The 15,610-nt window shown below is 40.8% G+C and overlaps 1 long non-coding RNA gene across 2 annotated transcripts in view; it reads left to right on the top strand.

Moving 5' to 3' along the window:
- The window catches only part of LOC118552378 (uncharacterized), a 604,572-nt gene that overhangs the window by 207,761 nt on the left and 381,201 nt on the right, over positions 1-15,610 (top strand). For both annotated transcript variants that reach the window (XR_013447914.1, XR_013447915.1), the window contains one exon: positions 2,139-2,247. This is a non-coding gene — a long non-coding RNA (uncharacterized LOC118552378). The remainder of the gene's footprint in view (positions 1-2,138; positions 2,248-15,610) is intronic.

Below are 15,610 nucleotides of genomic sequence, written 5' to 3'. Positions count from 1 at the left end.
AGAAAGAGGAATGGGAGGAGACAGATGGGGAGGACCAGTTTGTGAAGGAGCCTAAGTTTCCTGAGGAGAAGGAGAGCCTGGAGAGAAGGGGTCATGGGTGCTAAAGGTGTGAGAGGTCTGGAAGAAAGGAGTGAACACCCTCTTTTACAGAGTCTTTAGTCAGTTCCTAAAATGACCCTTTCCCACAAGCACCCAATCTGTTGGCTATTTCTCGCATTAAATTGGGAGATGGTCCTCTGTATCTCTGCTCAAACTACTCTAGATACCCAGATTCCTGCCTTTTGCCAGGATACCAGTCCACTTCAGTTCCATATATAAGACTTGGCTCAAAGCTCGTCCTCCAAAGATCTGATTAATTTTGCCAGATTCTGAGGACTTCTCTTTAGATAATCCCTCATACATTTAGTGGTTCATCAGAGATGACCCAGCTCTGGGGCAGTGCCTGGAGCCCTGGACTTGGACTCTGAAGATCTGGGTTCAAATCCTGACTCTGCTACAAGTTAATTAGCTGAAACTTTTGGGGGAAGTCACCAGTTTCTTTATCTGTAAAGTATTCATAACTATACTTTGAAGGGTTCATGTAAGATTTGTGTGTGAGATTATAAGAAAGCTATACATGTGGTATAAAATTTTACACTTGTGAATAAGTTGCTCTACAAGCAAAGCCCGTGTGTATGTGTGTGTGTGTGTGCGCGGGTGCGTGTGTGCATTCATTTGATTTTCTAACTGGATTATAAACTTCTTAGAGACAGAAACTGTTTTGTTTCTTTTCTGCCTCCCTAAAAGGGGGTTTAGTGGGCTGTTGTGATTAGGCAGCCAACGTCTTTTGTGGGATCATGCTGGTTAACCTCAGCATCCCTGAGGATGTTGCTCCCAGGTGACAGGACTTCTGGACCTTTGTGCAGGGACCAAGAGTCAGATGACAGCCTGCACAAGCATAGGATGCTATTTGGGTCAGTAGCATCCAGTTCAGATCTGTGGGCTCCAAACATATAAGGGACACATCCTAGGTGTGTGCAGGAAGTGAGAAAGGATTGCGGCAAAACCATCTGATGGCTTTCCAGCTTGCTCTGAGGAAAATCTAAAATCCTTAAGCTTACTAGACCTTGCATGATTAGTGGATATGCAGAGTGACTTCTCAGATCTCATTTCCTGTGACTCACCCCTTACACATTTTGTAGCCACTTGTCTCTTTGCTGTTCCTAAACTCACCTGGTGTGCTGCTGTCTTAGAGCTTTTATAGCTGCTGTTCCCTAGGCCTGGACCGCTCTTCTCCAGGTGTTCATTTACTTTGTTCCCTTCTTAGGTCTTTGTTCTGATTTCGCTTTCTCAGGAGACCCTTCCTGACCACTTTATTTAAAATCATGACCCTCAACATTCCTTATCTTCCTCCACTACTTCTTCCCCTGTAGCACTTGTCATTATCTGATGTAATATGTATTTTATTTATTTCCTATTGAAATTCAATGAGGACCATGTTTTTTTGTCTGTTTTTTTTTGTCTGATTTTCAAAACTACTGTATCCCTGGTGCCTAGGTGGTTCTTGAATAAATGAGTAAATGAATGAATGAATAAAATTTACTTATCAATGGGCAAGATATTTTGAACTGGTGGAGACCCAGTAGGTCAAGGAGTCTGACTCCTTTCTTTACTCTGATTTCCTGTTTGTTTATCGGGTTTTATTTAATCCATTATGGTGAAAACTCTTATTAATTCCTGTGGGGCAATGGCTCTTTAGCTTCCTGGCTTTTTTTTTGTTTTCTCTCAAAGGGCATAAATCCTAAAGAGGAGAGGGTTTTGGTAGTTTATTGAATCTTACTTCAAGCTCTTTCCTCTTATATCTCCTGAATGTGGCTCCTAGTCATCTTGAAATTCCTACCTTTTTTTGGAGGGAATTTTCTAAAAAACAGTGGACCACAACTTTGAACTTCAAAGTCAAATGAAGAGAGAAGAATTAGGACATTATGGTTTATAAATATGTGGGATTATGTGGGATGATGAGGTTGATAGGGTTGGGAGTGCTGATTTTTTCCAGAAGAGCCTGGACAAATTTGCAGAAGTGAAAGCACAATGAGCTGCTTGTGAACTGTCATCCTAATGTGTGTGAAAGTTGTTCTCTCCCTCCACCTTTTTCATAGGGAGTGTACAAGCAGTGACTGCATGGACCACTGGTCATACCCAAGAGAGCCACTGTGGTGTGGTTCACAGCCCCTGGATGCTCTGCTCAGACACATGGAAGGACTAATTGTGAGTTGTGGCTTTTTTCATTTCTCATCTGACTCACCTCTACCTCATCCAGCTACATCATAGGTGGGAGTAAGACACATGAGTGAAAATATCTCAGAGCTTTACTGTTTTTTAAACCAGGTTTTGACAGAGTGTGGGAAACGATTTGGCAAGGATGCCAAGGCAGAGATTTCTGGCTTATGTGGGTATGTAAGGTGACCCCTTTACATCAAAGAATCTTAGAGTTGGATCATCTAGTTCAACTTAGAAATCATCCAACTCAAGATCCATCTACAGCAGAAGTGTTTCTGCAGTGACCCTGACTGATGGTCACACAGACTCTTAGGCAGGCTGGTGATGAGAAGATCACTACCTCCTAAAGCAGTGGACTCTGCTATAAATATAAGGATATTTCCAATTCCAAATTAAATTTCCAATTTAAATTGGGTAAAATTGCCTTCCTTTTGACTTGTACCTGTTGTCTCTAGTCCTACTCTCAAGCAATGTGGAATTGCTCCTTATTCTATGGGACCATCTTAACATCCTTTAAGTCTTCCTAGGAGAGAAGTCCTCATCCTACTCCTCTGGAAGAATTCCATGTTGCCCTGCCACTCATTATGTCTGGACTGAGCAGTGCAGGGCAGAGAGTTCTATTTCCTTCCTATCTGGACATTACTTCTGTTAATTTAAACTAAGATTGCTTTGCCTTTTTTAAATTAAAACAATTAAAAAAATTTAATTGTGGTAAAATATATACAACATAAAAATTACCATCTTAATTATTTTTAAGTGTATATAGTTTGGTAGCGTTAAGTACATTCACATTGTGGTGCAACCAATCTCCAGTACTCTTTTCATCTTGAAAATATGAAACTCTGTACTCATGAAAATCACCCTCTATCCCTAACCCCTGGAAATCATAATTCTACTTTGTGTATCTATGAATTTGATTACTCTGGATAACTCATATGAATGTAATCATATAATATTTCATTTAGCTTAATGTCCCTGAAGTTCAGCCATGTTGTTGTATCTGTCAGAATTTCCTTCCTTTCTAAGTCTTGATAATATTCCATTTATGTGTATATTACATTTTGTCTATGCATTCATCCATCAATGGACATGTGGGTTATTTTCATCTTTTGGCTATTGTGAATAGTGTTGCTATATCATGAATGTACAACTATCTCTTCAAGACCCTGTTTTCAGTTCTTTTGGATATAAAACCAGAAGTGTAATTGCTGGATCATATGATAATTCTATTTTTAATTTTTTGAGGAGCCGCCATACTGTTTTCCATAATGGCTGCACAATTTTACATACACACTAGCAGTACACAGGGTTCCAGTTTTTCTACATCCTTGTCAAAACTTGTTGTTTCCTGTTTTTAAAAAATTTTTAAATTTTTTTAATAGTAGCCATCCTACTGTGTGTGAGGTGTTACCTCATTGTGCTTTTGATATGCATTTCCCTAATTATTAGTGATGTTAAGCAGCTATTCATGTGGCTTGTTAGCTGTTTGTGTACCTTCTTTGGAGAAATGTCTTTTTAAATCTTTTACACACTTTTTAATTGGATTGTTTGGGGCTTTTGTGCTGTTGAGTTTTGGAGTTTTTTTGGTACATTTTGGATATGAATCCCTTGTCAGATATACATTTTGCAAATATTTTTTTCACATTCTGTGGGTTACTTTCTCACTCTATTGATTGTGCCCTTTGATGCACAGAAATTTTTAATTCTGATGTAGTCCAATTTATCAATTTTTACTTTTGTTGTCTTTACTTTTGGTGTGATGCTTTAGGCTGTTTTTTTTTCTTTCCTTTTTTTTTAAAGATTTTATTTATTTATTTGACAGAGAGATAGAGAGAGAGCACAAGTAGGCAGAGAGGCAGGCAGAGAGAGGGAGGGAGAAGCAGGCTCCCCACCGAGCAGGGAGCCTGATGTGGGGCTTGATCCCAGGACCATGGGATCATGACCTGAGCCGAAGGCAGCCACTTAACCAACTGAGCCACCCAGGCGCCCCTGTTTTATTTTTTCTTAAAGCAATCACAGTTCATTACTTTCCTGTTATGATGACAATCAATTAAAAGCCATAGTCAGAGCTCTCATGCCTAATGCTGTTAAGCCTGGTGACCCTCATTCTACCTGCTCACCTACATTTCTCTAAAGCCTACTCATCCCTAATACCCAGGCCAAATGCTTCTTTCAGCAAGAATCCAACTAGCATTCCCCAGTCAGATATAATTTTTTCTTCCTCTGGACCTTATGCTTGATTATAAGCCTGTCATAGTATTCTTTGGATTAAATGTATTGGCTTATATTTATCACTTCCTTCAGTAGACTGTGAGCTCCCTGAGGGGCGGAACAGTTTGGTTCATGATCGTGCCCCCCATCATACTAGCATCATGTCTTGCGTGTAGCTGTTTTAGCAAAGACTGGTAGACTTGGCAGTTATATGCCGGATTCTGCTCCATGAATTATAGTACTCATTAAGTAGGCTCTTTTCATTGGCTTGGGAGGCAATAAAGTGATTCAAAAACATGGACTCTGGAAGTCAGGACTGGATTTGAATTCTGTTTTTGTTACTTTGGGGGAAGTTATTTAATCTCTTCATGCCCTGGTTTTCTCATTTGTAAAATGGGGATGATAAAAAGCACCTAACTTATGAGGACTCATGAGAGGATTGCATGGAATAGGCATGTGAGCGCTCAGCATTGTACCCAGTGTACACTAAGTGCTCTGTGAAAGTTAGTGGCTATTTTTCACTTGTATTTGCAAACACTTTGTTCTTTTGGACCCATCACATGGAATTGTGATCATCTTCCTGCTCCATAGATTGTGAATTTTTGGTAGTGGACACCCTATCTCTGTAACCCTTCAGTGCCAGCACAGTGCCTAACAAATTATAGTCATCAGTGTTTGTTGGATGTATGAATGAATGAATCTGAGACTTTTGAACTGCAGCCCCAATGTTCCACATGTAAATGCTGTAGGCATTGCACTGTGGGGTCTTATAAATGAATACTAGCAATGATTTCCTTAACTTTAGGGAAGTGTGTGGAAGACAGCATGAAAGACAGACTTGCAAATTGTGAACTTTAAATTAAGCAAGTAAATCAGGATGCCACAATAGAGGAATGAGAAGAGTAGGTGCAGATAGGTGATGTGGAAAGGGTATGACTAAAGTAAGTGTAAGGGGTGGCTTTATGGAGGTGAAATTTGAAGTGAGATTTTAAGGACGAGTACAATATCGATTGAATAAATCCATCTGCCTATTTAAATCCTAACTAGTCATTAAAGTCCAGGGCAGATGCTGCCTCTACCATGAAGACATTTATCTTGCCCAACCCACATGTGATCTACCCCTCCTTTGAGTCTCCATGGTGCTTTCTTTCTTATTACATACCACCTTCTGTTATAGCCCTTGGTGTGTATGAGGTGATCAAAAATGTGCATCGAATCATTATTATTTATATACTTAGCTTAGCACCTGCCTCTACCCCTGACTAATTGCAAGCTCTTTTAGAGCATGAGTTGTGTTTCCACAGTTCTCTAGTGCCTAGAACATGCCAGGCATTATGCCAGGCACTCCACAGGTCCTTTTAGTCACCCTATGAAGAAGATCCTATTACTGGAATTTTAAAATGAGGAAACTGAGGCTCAAGTCACACAGGAACTTAAGTGGTTGGGACAAGATTGGAATTCACTTCTTTTGGACTCCCAGACTCTTCTTCCTCACTCCATAGCGATTTATACAATGCATATACTCTGCATAGTTAGGGACAGTTGCTGGTGTAGTAGAAACTGATGAGGAGGGGCGCCTGGGTGGCTCAGTTGGTTAAGCGACTGCCTTCGGCTCAGGTCATGATCCTGGAGTCTCCGGATCGAGTCCCGCATCGGGCTCCCTGCTCAGCAGGGAGTCTGCTTCTCCCTCTGACCCTCCCCCCTCTCATGTGCTCTCTCTTGCTCTCTCATTCTCTCTCTCAAATAAATAAATAAAATCTTTAAAAAAAAAAAAAAAAGAAACTGATGAGGAGTCCATCTGACAAAAGTCTTACCAGTTTACTGGGCAGACAGTGCCATACTATGACTTACTCCTTCTCAACAGTCTCATTTTTTCTAGACATCTCAGGACACAGGGAATCCAGTGGTCAGTAGGTGGCACTAGAACTCCATATGATATTTTTTCCAGTTTGCTGTCAAGGTGTTTTTAAGCCTCTGAAATATTTACTGTCCTTAATCAGCCTGGCTGATTCACCTAGACATTTAGCTATAAAACCAGAGCAATACAACTTTAAGGAAATCTACATTGTAAATTGTATTGTGCCAACTCCTCATTTTAAGGATGAGAACACTGGAGTACAGTATGAGGACAAAAAGTACCCAGTCATATGTGGCGTTAGCGGCAGTGGCAGGACTAGAACTCAAGTTTTCTGACTCCCAGTTCGTTGTGCTCTCTCTCTTAGACTGTTGCTATCTATTTAATAGGTGTTCTTAGTGACCTTTGCTCTCAAGAATGCAAGTTGCTTGTATGCAAAATGTATTTTGACGGTGGGTACTCAATAAATGTTCAATTCCAATTAGGTTCCAGCTGCTTGAGTAGGTCTCCAAGTAAGTTAACCAACACCAGTGGCTGCAAATCCATTGTGCTGGGTTTTCAAAGGAGCAAGCAACTCATCAGCTTCTTAATGGCCTCATAGCTTCAGTGGAAGGAAGGATGACATAGCGAAGCAACAGAAGAACATTTGTATATGCTTCCGTCAGAAAGCAGAGTGCATTTTCCCTTGGGGAGCCTGGTGGTTCAGTTGTTAAGCGTCTGCCTTTGGCTCAGGTCGTGATCCCAGGGTCCTGGGATCGAGCCCCGCATCAGGCTCCCTGCTCGGCGGGAAGCCTGCTTCTCCCTCTCCCACTCCCCCTGCTTGTGTTTCCTCTCTCGCTGTCTCTCTGTCAAATAAATAAATAAAATCTTTAAAAAAAAAAAAGCAGAGTGCACACAGGGGAGCCTGAGTATATGAAAGTCAACAGAGCACTGAGGGAGGGAGGATTAGAGGAGGTGAATTTGGAACTGGCCTTTTGAGGAGTTGGGGGATAGGAATTGTTGGGTTTGGACTGCAACGGAAAAGAAGAGGCAAAGTGGAGCGAGGAGTAAGAAAATAGAATGGCCACAGTCTGGGATCCTGCAAATCATGGAAAGCGTTGGTGCTGAGGGGAGATTGTGCACCCCTCAGGAGTTCTATTTCAACGATGTTGTGTCAGGGGGAGGTGGGTGGGGGCTGGGCAAAATGGGTGAAGGGGACGAAGAAGTACAAACTTCCAGTTATACAATAAATAAGTTACAGGGATAAAAAGTTTAGCCTAGGCAATATTGTCAGGACTATTGTAATAATGTATGGTGACAGATGGTGACTACACTTAATCGTGGTGAGCACTGTGTAATGGATAAAATTGTCAAATCACTATGTTGTACACCTGAAACTAATATAACATTGTATGTCAACTATACTTCAATAAAAAAAAATATAAGAAAATAATAAATGGGGCTTGAGCAGGGAGGCACAGGAAATCTGAGAGAGAGATAGGCTGGGTCCTGGGTTGTGAGGGAAGGTGGGAGGGATGAAAGCACACTAATGGCAGAATAGAACAAAGGGGACAGAGTGGTGGTGCCAGGCATGGAGGGAAAGAGCCATGATGTAATGGAGAGTCAATTTAGTTGAATTTGCTTCAACAACCAGTCACCAAATCCTTATTCTGAGTATTCTGGGTGCTGACAATGATGTAAAGAACAAAGTGTGGACCTTTTTCTGAAGGAACTTCTAATACAGCCAGGGAACAAGAATGTTCACCAGTACCTACAATAATGTAAACTGTGATGATGATCACAGAAGCTTTCCAAAGACACTGCTTGAAGACAAAGAAGTGGTTACTATTGTCTAGGAAGAAGGGGGGATCAAGGAAGACTTCTTGGAGGAACTGGCACAGAAGCGGAGCTTTTTTTTTTATTATTATGTTATGTTAATCACCGTACATTACATCATTAGTTTTTGATGTAGTGTTCCATGATTCATTGTTTGTGCATAACACCCAGTGCTCTATGCAGAACGTGCCCACCTTAATACCCATCACCAGGCTAACCCATCCCCCGACTCCCCTCCCCTCTAGAACCCTCAGTTTGTTTTTCAGAGTCCATAGTCTCTCATGGTTCATCTCCCCCTCCGATTACCCCCTCTTCATTCTTCCTCTCCTGCTATTTTCTTCTTCTTCTTCGTCTTTTTTTTTTAAACATATAATGTATTATTTGTTTCAGAGGTACAGGTCTGTGATTCAAAAGTCTTACACACTTCATAGCACTCACCATAGCACATACCCTCTCCAATGTCTATCACCCAGGCACCCCATCCCTCCCAACCCCCACCACTCCAGAAACCCTCAGTTTGTTTCCTGAGATTAAGAATTCCTCATATCAGTGAGGTCATATGATACATGTCTTTCTCTGTTTGACTTATTTCGCTCAGCATAATACCCTCCAGTTCCATCCACGTCGTTGCAAATGGCAAGATTTCATTCCTTTTGATGGCTGCATAATATTCCATTGTATATATATATATATATATATATATATATATATATATATATACCACTTCTTCTTTATCCATTCATCTGTTGATGGACATCTTGGCTCTTTCCACACTTTGGCTATTGTGGACATTGCTGCTATAAACATCGGGGTGTATGTACCCCTTCATATCCCTATATTTGTATCTTTGGGGTAAATACCCAGTAGTGCAATTGCTGGATCATATGGTAGCTCCATTTTCAACTTTTTGAGGAAACTCCATACTGTTTTCCAGAGTGGCTGCACCAGCTGGCATTCCCACCAACAGTGTAGGAGGGTTCCCCTTTCTCCGCATCCCCGCCAACATCTGTCATTTCCTGACTTGTTAATTTTAGCCATTCTGACTGGTGTGAGGTGGTATCTCATTGAGGTTTTGATTTGGATTTCCCTGATGCCAAGTGATGTTGAGCACTTTTTCATGTGTCTGTTGGTCATTTGGATGTCGTCTTTGGAAAAATGTTTGTTCATGTCTTCTGCCCATTTCTTGGTTGGATCATTTGTTCTTTGGGTGTTGAGTTAATAAGTTCTTTATAGATTTTGGATACTAGCCCTTTATCTGATATGTCATTTGAAAATATCTTCTCCCATTCTGTCGGTTGTCTTTTGGTTTTGTGGACTGTTTCTTTTGCTGTGCAAAAGCTTTCTATCTTGATGAAGTCCCAATAGTTTATTTTTGTCCTTGCTTCCCTTGCCTTTGGCGATGTTTCTAGGAAGAAGTTGCTGTGGCTGAGGTCGAAGAGGTTGCTGCCTGTGTTCTCCTTTAGGATTTTGATGGACTCCTGTCTCACATTGAGGTCTTTCAACCATTTGGAGTCTATTTTTGTGTGTGGTGTAAGGAAATGGTCCAGTTTCATTCTTCTGCATGTGGCTGCCCAATTTTCCCAACACCATTTGTTGAAGAGACTGTCTTTTTTCCATAGGACATTCTTTCCTGCTTTGTCGAAGATTAGTTGGCCATAAAGTTGAGGGTCCATTTCTGGGCTCTCTATTCTGTTCCATTGATCTATGTGTCTGTTTTTGTGCCAGTACCATACTGTCTTGATGATGACAGCTTTGTAATAGAGCTTGAAGTCCGGAATTGTGATGCTGCCAGCTTTGCTTGGCTTTTTCAACATTCGTCTGGCTATTCGGGGTCTTTTCTGGTTCCATACAAATTTTAGGATTATTTGTTCCATTTCTTTGAAAAAAGTGGATGGTCTTTTGATAGGGATTGCATTGAATGTGTAGATTGCTCTAGGTAGCATTGACATCTTCACAATATTTGTTCTTCCAATCCATGAGCATGGAACATTTTTCCATTTCTTTGTGTCTTCCTCAATTTCTTTCATGAGTATTTTAGAGTTTTCTGAGTACAGATCCTTTGCCTCTTTGGTTAGATTTATTCCTAGGTATCTTATGGTTTTGGGTGCAATTGTAAATGGGATCAACTCCTTAATTTCTTTTTCTTCTGTCTTGTTGTTGGTGTAGAGGAATGCCACTGATTTCTTACCAGAGTCCAGCTCCAGCCGGGGTGGGTCTCTCGTAGGAAAGGACGGCGTCGGCGAATGAGGAGACACAGACACAGGATCAGGTTGCAAGCATCTCCTCCTGACAGCCTCGGAGGAACTTTATTTATATGTTAGGATATTTTTGTTTTTCCAAATCTTAGATCATTTTCTGGATTACAGCCATAGCCTTCTTTCATTTTTCCTTTGTAATGATTAACATGACCTTTATTGATTTCCGCTTATTGGCTTTTGCTAAAACTAAAAAACAGTACGCGAAGAGAAAGGTGCTAGACAGAGCGTGACTGTCTTGTTATTTTGTTCTATAGAAACTAATTCTTCGTGGAATTAGTTTCATTATGATTGCTTAGATAAGCGTAACTAAGATGAGTAGTCACTTTATCATGAAACCCCAGAAATATTCCCACAATTATAAAGATTGCCATAAACAAGATACCACCTCACACCAGTCAGAATGGCTAAAATTAACAAGTCAGGAAATGACAGATGTTGGCGGGGATGCGGAGAAAGGGAAACCCTCCTACACTGTTGGTGGGAATGCAAGCTGGTGCAGCCACTCTGGAAAACAGTATGGAGGTTCCTCAAAAAGTTGAAAATAGAGCTACCATACGATCCAGCAATTGCACTACTGGGTATTTACCCCAAAGATACAAATGTAGGGATCCGAAAGGGTACGTGCACCCCGATGTTTATAGCAGCAATGTCCACAGTAGCCAAAGTGTGGAAAGAGCCAAGATGTCCATCAACAGATGAATGGATAAAGAAGTGGTATATATATACAATGGAATATTATGCAGCCATCAAAAGGAATGAGATCTTGCCATTTGCAATGATGTGGATGGAACTGGAGGGTATTATGCTGAGCGAAATAAGTCAAACAGAGAAAGACATGTATCATATGACCTCACTGATATGAGGAATTCTTAATCTCAGGAAACAAACTGAGGGTTGCTGGAGTGGGGGGGTGGGGTGGGAGGGATGGGGTGACTGGGTGATGGACACTGGGGAGGGTATGTGCTCTGGTAAGCGCTGTGAATTGTGCAAGACTGTTGAATCTCAGATCTGTACCTCTGAAACAAATAATGCAATATATGTTAAGAAAGAAAAAAAAAGGGAAGAATGAAGGGGGGGAAATCAGAGGGGTAGATGAACCATGAGAGACGATGGACTCTGAAAAACAAACTGAGGGTTCTAGAGGGGAGGGGGGTGGGAGGATGGGTTAGCCTGGTGATGGGTATTGAGGAGGACACGTTCTGCGTGGAGCACTGGGTGTTATGCCCTAACAATGAATCATGGAGCACTACATCTAAAACTAATGATGTAATGTATGGGGATTAACATAACAATAAAAAAATTAAAAAAAAAAAAGATTGCCATAAACAAAATGAAAGAGAGTAGCAGGAGCCAGCCCAGAAATATTCCCACAATTATAAAGATTGCCATAAACAAAATGAAAGAGAATAGCAGGAGCCAGCTGTGGAGTCTCCTGTTTTCAGGATCGTCCCCCGTACTTGGACCTTGTCAAACAGCATGAGTAGCTTGGCTCGCGCCAATTTCTGTGCATTGATTTTATATCCTGCCACTTTACTGAATTCCTGTATGAGTTCTAGCAGTTTTGGGGTGGAGTCTTTCGGGTTTTCCACATAAATTATCATATCATCTGCAAAGAGTGAGAGTTTGACTTCTTCTTTGCCGATTTGGATGCCTTTTATTTCTTTTTGTTGTCTAATTGCTGTGACTAGGACTTCTAGTACTATGTTGATTAGCAGTGGTGATAGGGGACATCCCTGCCGTGTTCCTGACCTTAGGGGGAAAGCTCTGTTTTTCCCCACTGAGAAGGATATTGGCTGTGGGTTTTTCATAGATGGCTTTTATGATATTGAGGTATGTACCCTCTATCCCTATACTCTGAAGAGTTTTGATCAAGAAAGGATGCTGTACTTCGTCAAATGCTTTTTCTGCATCTATTGAGAGGATCATATGGTTCTTGTTCTTTCTTTTATTAATGTATCGCATCACATTGATTGATTTGCAGATGTTGAACCAACCTTGCAGCCCAGGGATAAATCCCACTTGGTCGTGGTGAATAATCCTTTTAATGTACTGTTGGATCCTATTGGCTAGTATTTTGGTGAGAATTTTTACATCCATGTTCATCAAGGATATTGGTCTGTAATTCTCCTTTTTGATGGGGTCTTTGTCTGGTTTTGGGATCAAGGTAATGGTGGCCTCATAAAAGGAGTTTGGAAGTTTTCCTTCCATTTCTATTTTTTGGAACAGTTTCAGAAGAATAGGTATTAATTCTTGAAATGTTTGGTAGAATTCCCCTGGGAAGCCATCTGGCCCTGGGCTCTTGTTTGTTGGGAGATTTTTGATGACTGCTTCAATTTCCTTAGTGGTTATAGGTCTGTTCAGGTTTTCTATTTCTTCCTGGTTCAGTTTTGGTAGTTGATACATCTCTAGGAATGCATTCATTTCTTCCAGATTATCTAATTTGCTGGCATATAGTTGCTCATAATATGTTCTTATAATTGTTTGTATTTCTTTGGTGTTGGTTGTGATCTCTCCTCTTCCATTCATGATTTTATTTATTTGGGTCATTTCTCTTTTCTTTTTGATAAGTCTGGCCAGGGGTTTATCAATCTTGTTAGTTCTTTCAAAGAACCAGCTCCTAGTTTCGTTGATCTGTTCTACTGTTCTTTTGGTTTCTATTTCATTGATTTCTGCTCTGATCTTTATTACTTTTCTTCTCCTGCTGGGTTTAGGCTTTATTTGCTGTTCTTTCTCCAGCTCCTTTAGGTGTAGGGTTAGGTTTGTGTATTTGAGACCTTTCTTGTTTTTTGAGAAAAGCTTGTATTGCTATATACTTTCCTCTTAGGACTGCCTTTGCTGCATCCCAAAGATTTTGAACAGTTGTGTTTTCATTTTCATTAGTTTCCATGAATTTTTTAAAAATCTTCTTTAATTTCCTGGTTGACCCATTCATTCTTTAGTAGGATGCTCTTTAGCCTCCATGTATTTGAGCTCTTTCCAACTTTCCTCTTTTGATTGAGTTCTAGTTTCAAAGCACTGTGGTCTGAAAATATGCAGGGAATGATCCCAATCTTTTGGTACCAGTTGAGACCTGATTTGTGACCTAGAATGTGATCTATTCTGGAGAATGTTCCATGGGCACTAGAGAAGAATGTGTATTCCTTTGCTTTGGGATGGAATGTTCTGAATATGTCTGTGAAGTCCATTTGGTCCAGTGTGTCATTTAAAGTCTTTATTTCCTTGTTGATCTTTTGCTTAGATGATCTGTCCATTTCAGTGAGGGGGCTGTTAAAGTGCCCCACTATTATTGTATTGTTGTCAATGTGTTTCTTTGCTTTTGTTATTAATTGGCTTATATAATTGGCTGCTCCCATGTTAGGGGCATAGATATTTACAATTGTTAGATCTTCTTGTTGGATAGACCCTGTAAGTAGAATATAGTGTCTTTCCTCATCTCTTATTACAGTCTTTTGTTTAAAATCTAATTTGTCTGATATAAGGATTTCCACCCCAAGCTGGGCTTTTTAATAACATGGTAAACATTTATTAAGTTTCTATTAAAAATAATGCCAAAGGGGAAAAGATGATAAACATTAAATAAATAAGCAAGAAGATATCAGATTATTAACTACTTTATGTATGTCTTCTCAATTTATATTTAAGCAACAATTGGAATTTTTAATCTTATTTTATAGATGAGAGAATTGAGATTTAAAGAGATAAAGAAGCTTTTCAAAGTTTTCTAAGATTATAAAATCAGTAAATGGTTGAGGTAGGTCTCAATACAGGTCTTTTTATTCTAAATCTCAGTCTTTCTCTCTTTTTAAAAGATTTATTTATTTATTTTAGAGAGAGAGAGAGAGAGAGTGGTGCTGGTGGGGAGAGCAGCGGGAGAGGGAAAGAGTCTTAAGCAGACTCTGCGCTGAACGTGAAGCCCCATCTGTGGGGCTCAATCTCATGACTCTGAGATCAGGATCTGAGCTGAAACCAAGAGTCAGACATTTAACCGACTGTGCCACCCAGTTGCCCCTAAATCTCAGTCTCTTTACATACAGTTGGTCAGTCACTGTGCTTGGTGCCGAAGATACAACTGAATAAGATGCAGTTTCTACTTGCAAGGATCTTGCAGCTTGGTGTGGGAAACAGATGGGTGTAGAGTCGTTTCAGTGCAATATGATAAATTCTGCAATGGTGATAGGTCTGAGAGATGCTGCTAATTAATAGAATAGATAGGATTTGGCCAGGTGAAGGTTAGGAGAGGCGCCAGTGGGGAAATGGTATAAGCCGAGGTGTGGAGGCTGGGCAGTTGTCCGGTTAGGCTGGAGTCTAGATGGCAGGTGGGGGTATAGTGGGGAACAAAGCTGGAAAGGTAGACTGAAGCCAGATCACAGGGGCCTTTTGTGAAAACTCAGTGGACACTCACACTCACTGGGCTTGCACCTTGAATGCCTCCTCTTTTTGATGCAGAGGGTGCAGTGGTAAACAAGACAAACAAAATCTGTGTCCTTATGGGCCTTAAGTTCCAGTAGTGAGAAAAAGACAATAAACAGGTAACATAAAACCAAGATAACAGATATGAAAAATGTTGAGAACAAGAGAAAGAGGAGGATGTGATTGGGAGTGACTGGGGACTACTCTTGTAGACTAAATGTCGAGAAACCTTCTCCTGGGAGGTGATTCTTTAGCTGAGACTTGAGTGAAATAAGGAGCCAGTCACACAAAGCTGGGGAGAGGACTCTTCCAAACCAAAGCAATAGCTGGTTCAGAGGCTTTGGGGTGGGTACCAGCTTGTCCTGCTGGAATCACCAGAGGAAGGCCAGTGTGATAGGAAAACAGTGAGCACAGAGGGGAGTGGTGCATGACAGGGTTTGGCAGGGCCCCATCCTAGGAAGGAATGCTGGATTTTATTCTTGTGTGGTGAGAAACCACTGAGCCTTTTACCCAGGGGAGTGACCTGATGTGGTTTCCATTTCACAGAGGAGTAAGGAGTCCCATCAGGAAGCTGTTGCTGGGTTCTAGGAGGGAGGGTTGATGACATGGAAGATGACAAGAATGGTGGGATCTGGGCTACACTGTATTTTCAGATAAAAACAAAGGGACTGCTGATGAGTTTGATTGGGGGGAGGGAATTATTGCAGTAAAGAATGTCTCTCCTATGCTTTCACTTGAGCAGTGTGGATAGTCCTACCAACTTACTGAACTGGGGAAAATTGAGGGAGAAACAAGTCAAGAT

This window comes from Halichoerus grypus, chromosome 5, assembly GCF_964656455.1.
Source record: "Halichoerus grypus chromosome 5, mHalGry1.hap1.1, whole genome shotgun sequence".
In the NCBI taxonomy this organism is placed as follows: Eukaryota; Metazoa; Chordata; class Mammalia; order Carnivora; family Phocidae; genus Halichoerus; species Halichoerus grypus.
The sequence above is the reverse complement of the archived record's forward strand: the minus strand, read 5'-3'. Positions and strand labels throughout refer to the sequence as shown.